Source organism: Equus quagga, chromosome 6 (genome assembly GCF_021613505.1).
Source record: "Equus quagga isolate Etosha38 chromosome 6, UCLA_HA_Equagga_1.0, whole genome shotgun sequence".
Lineage (NCBI taxonomy): Eukaryota > Metazoa > Chordata > Mammalia > Perissodactyla > Equidae > Equus > Equus quagga.
Genome location: NC_060272.1, coordinates 134,357,154 through 134,363,153, shown reverse-complemented (window position 1 = coordinate 134,363,153; position 6,000 = coordinate 134,357,154). Strand labels below are relative to the sequence as shown.

General features: G+C 45.5%; 1 protein-coding gene across 2 annotated transcripts in view; it reads left to right on the top strand.

Moving 5' to 3' along the window:
- Positions 1-46: 46 nt before the first annotated feature.
- LOC124240903 (spindlin-1) overlaps positions 47-6,000 on the top strand; it is a 71,402-nt gene continuing 65,448 nt past the window's right edge. Inside the window, exon 1 of one of the 2 annotated variants that reach the window (XM_046664144.1) lies at positions 47-150. The gene's annotated coding sequence lies outside the window, so the exon portion shown is untranslated. Of the gene's footprint in view, positions 151-5,777; positions 5,962-6,000 lie in introns of those variants that run through there. The other variant, XM_046664143.1, reaches the window with a different exon arrangement.

Sequence of the window (6,000 nt, the reverse complement as noted above, 5' to 3'; positions counted from 1 at the left end):
GTGTTCCCGCGCGGCGCGCGCGCACACACCCCGGCGCACACACGCGCGCTCACACTCGCGCACCCTCCCTCCGCCGCGGTGACCTTGGGCGCGGAAGTGCGCAGGCCGGCCCCGGGTGCGGTCCGGCCCCGCGCCGCCTCTGCATCCCGGGTGCGCGTCGGGGACGGCCGGAGAGGGCTGGCCCGCGCGGCGGGGGCGGCGGTCGGGCTCCGGGCGCGCGTCCGTCCGAGGGCGGCACGCGGGGCGGCTCGGTGTCGGAGGGGTTGCGCCCTGACCGGGGCTCCCGCCGGGCTCGGCCGACCTGGCGAGATGCGAATACCTGGGAACTTCCTTCCGCTGGAATTTTCTGGAAGGAAGCTGCAGTCTGAGAGGATTGATGGAGAGTGCAGTGATTGCGTTCTGCAGAGCTTTCCTAGGAAGGGAAAACGAAGCCTGTCGTTGGGGGTGGGCGCCGGGAGAGACCGAGTTCGTGAGCGCCCTTGGGGGTTGAGGACGCCCCTCTCGAGGCTGAGATTTCAGACGGGGGTCGGGGCGCTGACCCCCAGTCTTCCCAGCTCCACTCCCCCAGCCTTCGTTAGGGAGAAGACGCCAGAGAATTGTAGTAGCTAGTGATTTGTAGAACGTTCATTGTCAGACTTGGTAATTATCGTTGAAGGTTGCACGACGTGTTTATGTCAAAATTGTGGGTCGTAGGGATTAGTTTCTTGAGGGGAATAAAATGGCATTTCTTTGTTTTTAATCTTCTGGTAGTGAAATGGTTCCTTTGAAATGGGTAGGGCAAAAAGGCCTTCAGTCATCTCTTAATGTTTAACTTAGAATTTTGTTTTTTTTAAAGACTTTCAGCGATCCCCAAAATTTCCCTAGTATTGCTTCTGACAGTACCTTTAATTATCAAATCAGAACACAGCAACACTGTTTATGTCGTTTTGGACTATCTGTAGCAGTGCTGCCTAAAGTGGCATTCTTTGTGACACTAGTTCTGAGACATGCTACGAGGAACACAAAGGGTTCCCTGGTCGCCTAAGTTTGGGAAACTGCTGTGTTCTTTCCTTCTCCCTTAGGGTCACGATTCGCTGTATCACATTAAGGGCGCTGAGAAATTGCAGTTTGCCATATTTGGCCCTAGATCCCTTTTTGTTTTTTCCTGTGTTATCTATTAACACCCGTGAAATCCAGCGAAGTGTTGGTCGTGGGTGTTCTTATAATGTGTTTTCGGTGATCGTACCTTTCCCTTGTGAGCTGGGAGGTTGATGTGGTTTGTGTGTGTCTGTGCATCTTATGGGTGGGCCCTCAAATCTGGCTCTTGTCCTGTTGATAAGATATGAGAGTTATTAATTTGAAGCCTTCACTAGAAGAAATTTGATTAGTGTTTTCACTTCCTAATGACTTACCCCATTGCACACACAGTTACAACCTCACAGGCTGCACTCCTGAATTGTAGCATTTTTTTGCCTGGTGTAGTAGAAATGGGTGAAAAGCATACTACTCTTTCTGAAGAGTTAATCACGTGGATTATTTAGACATTAAAAATAATGCCGTTAGAGATTTCTTTTGGTTTAGCTGGGAGCAGGATCTTAATTTGCTGAGAAAGAGCTGGTAATATATAGCCATGTAAATACTTCCTCATTTATTAGATGCTTAATTGTTTTCTTTCCCTTTTCCCTGAATGGAAAGAAATTGGGAGAAGGGAATGAACTCTTTTGCCCAAGTATTGTGCTCAGTTTGGCAGACATTATGGTATCGGGAAAAGGGCCTGGGCTTTGGAGTCGAAGGTGGCGGTGGTGTGGCCTTGACTCCTGCCATGGCCGTGGTTCCAGCCCCACCCCGACTGGTCCAGAGCCCCAGAGCTGGTGCGTCACGTGGCCTTTTTAAACTTTCAATTCCTCAGCCATGAACTGGGATGAAACCTGCCACATAAGGCTATGACGAGATTGAAATGAAATGGATTTGTGGAGTTCCTGAAATATAGCAGCTCGTGCCAGTCGTTATTGATTTCCTTCCCCTTGCTTTTGAACTTTTCTATAGTTATTAGGGTATTTTTTTCACGTTGAAGTAAACAGTTTGCTTACTTGTACCCCAGTATTCAGTTTAATTTTTAATTAAGTCTTTATTGGGTGCTTATTTTATGGCCTTAAAATTGCCATAAGTTCTTTCTGGAACAAGTCATGTATGGGCATAATATGTAAAGGTGTGTCCTTAGAGACTTTACAGTCAGGTAGGGAAAATATACATGCAGGTGATGAGGCAGTTCTGTGCCGAGGGGATCTGGGAAGAGCAGGTGATGCTCCAGCAGGGTCAAGAATACAGAGCCGGGGAGGAAGGGCGTCTGGATGGAGGGGCAGCAGGAGCAGAGGTGTGAAGAGAGTGGGTGAGACTGTCCTGGCTTTGGATCCTAACCAGAAGATCACCTCATGTTATCGATTACTCCTGTGAGGGTGTTTGTCTGTAACACGGGATGACAACAGCTGCCTCATCAAGTGCAGGCCTCTGTGTGGTGAAGTGCTTCCTAGGGCTCCTGGGTGTGCTAAGTGCGCTGTGGGTGTTGGTCTGGGTGATGCTACCACAGCTGACGCTCCCTGCAGTTTGGCACGGCCAGTTGTCTAGAGATGAATTTGGGGCCAGATTTTAAGTAGTTCTACATATCACATCAGGGCAGTTGGTGTTTATCCTGTAGATGGGTACAAGCCATTGAAAGGCTTTGAACGGCATGAAAGGTAGATTGGAGGATTCTGCCAGTGTAGAATCTCTAGTCTCCAGGGTCTAGCCTGTTGGGGAAGGCAGATGACATCATTTGAGGTCAAGGGAATTGGTCCGGGAGTCACTAGAATGTGAAATGCATTACCTTTTTTTTTGAGGAGGGGACGGAGGAAGGATCCATTCACTATGGATATTATTTTATCCAAATGTTGAGAGTCAATGAAAAGAGTAGTAGTAAAAAGCATCTTTTATAGCGCTCTAGATGTCTTTAGAGTGTAGTAACATCTTAAGAAGGAAAGGCAGGGGCTGGCCAGGTGGTGCCCTGGTTAAGTTTGCACGCTCTGCTTTGGTGGCCCGGGGTTCGCTGGTTCGGATCCTGGGTGGGGACATGGCACTGCTTGGCAAGCCATGCTGTGGGAGGCATCCCACATATAAAATAGAGGAAGATGGGCATGGATGTTAGCTCAGGGCTAGTCTTCCTCAGCAAAAAGAGGAGGATTGGCAGCAGATGTTAGCTCAGGGCTAATCTTCCTCCAAAAAAAAAAAAAAAGGCAGAACAACTTTTTTTTTTAACTTAGACTGTATTTGTTTATAGTAAATTGTTCGGTTTACTTATAGTTAAATCTTTATAACCTAGATTTAATTTTTGAACCTGTCTACAAATGATTTATATATCTGTAAATGGTGTATGTAAACGTATATATTTACATGGGTATCTATCTGTTATAGATGTGTATATCTACATGATCTGTATATCAAGTAATTCTGTATTTGAATTAATATTATAGTTTGAGTTTCAGGTCCTGACAGAAGTGATAAGAATGTTCTTTTTCCTTTGTGCATTGTTGGGTGGTGGTGGTTGTGAGTTTCTTTCCTTTTGCTTTCTGTCTTTGAGGATCACTGGACCCATGGATTTTTGTGTATTCAGTGTGTTTTCCTCTGCTTGTGCTATCTTGTTCATGGCGTGGTCCTCTCAAGCTAGTTCTCTTCACTTGGGTGGGACCCCATTAAGCTTTGAACCGTTTCTTGCCTTCTGCACCAGATGTCTGACACTCCCTATGCTTTTCCTGCCCAATACCCGTCAGCCAGTCCTTTTAGCTCCTTTTACTGGGGAGTGGAATTTAGATACCAAAATCTGGTGCTGTGTGACCTTATTACTTCTGAGATGTCCCTGCTTTCATTGGACAGACTTGGGAAATATATAAATTTTGATTTTATATTGATATTTCCAAATCAGATTTAACATAACGTGGTTTTTACTTTCTTTCCCTCTCCCTAAAGACACAGTACATAGTTTATGTTCTAGTTGTAAGTACTTCCAGTTCTGCTCCATGAGCCGCCGCCACTGCATGGCTGTGGACAGGTGAGTGTTGTGGTTCCGTGCCCAGGAACTGAACCAGGGCCACTGAACCTTAACCCCTAGGCCATCAGGGCTGGCTCAGCGTTACATGCTTTTTACTTTGAGTTTATCCTTTTTTCTCTAACATTGAAAAGTTGCATTTTTTCTTTTTTCTGCTTTATCTCCCCAAATCCCCCCAGTACATAGTTGTATATCTTAGTTGTGGGTCCTTCTCATTGTGGCATGTGGGACGCTGCCTCAGCGTGGTTTGATGAGCAATGCCATGTCCGCGTCCAGGATCCAAACTGGCGAAACCCTGGGCCGCCGCAGTGGAGCGTGCAAACTTAACCACTCGGCCATGGGGCCGGCCCCTGAAAATTTGCATTCTTAGCAACATTAATTTATCCTACAGTTAATTTATCCTAAATGTAGTAGTTTGAAAATACTAATAACAGTAAAGTGATTGTAGTTTTATATTTTATTATAGTCGTTTTGTTCTTAAAGTGTATCTACATAAGGATGTACAGTTGACATTCTGAATTATAAATTTATTTGAAAACATTTTCTCCCTGATCATGTTACCACCTTGATTATTGGTTTCATTTATTTGCATAAAATCCTCAACTTTTAAGGGTTGCTTGAATTTTTTATTTAATGCATGTTTTCCAGTATATAAAATCCTTATGTAGGGCAGAAGTCGAAGCTGGATCACAGAGGTATCTTCACAGTCTGGCTTCTATCAAGTCCCCACACTGTTCCTTCCTACCCCATTTTTATTCATTTCTGCTTTATTTTTCCAGTGTTTTGTTTTTGCAAAATATCAGCACATACATAATTTTTGTTTTCCTTCTTTTCTTAAATAAAAGACAGAAATCTACATCCACTGTTCTGGCTTTTCCTTTTCCCTTAGTGTATTCTGGAGATCGCCTTAGAGAAGCTCTTTTCCCCTTTTATGCTTGCAGTTCGCCTCCTAAGGTGAACACTTGCATTGTTTATATTCTGTTAGTGTTATAAGTATTGCTTCAGTGAATAATCTTGTGGATATATTGTTTTGTATTTGTGCAGGTATAGCTTTAAGATATTGAGATTGTTGGGTAAAAGGAAAATATGTTTGTAATTTTGTTAGTGTCAAAAAATTACATTTTAAAAAGGCAGATCTGATTATGTCACCTTTTACTTAGAACGCGATGGCTTCCCTTTACTTTAAAAACAAAACTTCACGGCGTGGCCTTCAGGGCGCACACAGTGTTCATCCTTTGGGGCCTCAGCCTCACCTTGCCCCACATCTCCCAATTTCCCTGCTCTGGTGAGGTGGGCCTTTTCCCATGTCCTGTGCGCACCGTCTCCTGCTCTGGGGAGCTGGCACTCCTCCTTTTCCTCGGCCTGGAATGCCTGTCTCTGCTTGTTTCAAGTGTCTTTAGTCTTCCTTAGGGCTTGGCTCGGTCGTCGCTTTTTCATGACGTTCTTTTTGTGTGAGCTTGCAGATTTTCATAATGACAGTGGAATAGCCCAGGGAACCCCCACATATCCATCACCTGCTACAACAGCTGGTTTTCTCAAGTTTTTGAGTTCTTTTCTTGAGCTCCCTGAAGTCAAGTCCTCCCTGTAGAGACGTTGCTGTCTTGCCTGGTGCTTATCAAAATTACAGTGTTAGATTCATTTACGTCATTCAATGCATTTTTGTTTTCCCAAAAATGCTGACCTTCATGAAAGCAGAGACTGTTTTTGTCCATAATTACTTTTCTAGTACTTCGCGCAGTGCCTGGATTGTGAGTGCTCAGAGCCCCCTGGGGCAGTTGCTAGAACTGTCCAGGGGAAGATCAAGGCTGGCCACTTGTGTCCCGTGTGCTGCACAGGGGGCTGTCAGACTGGTGACTGAGGGATCGGAGTTAACACGGCGGAGGAGCTGACAAAGCGTCTTGTAGGTGAGGCCATTGTCTGCATGCCCGACGCTGGAGTCCCTG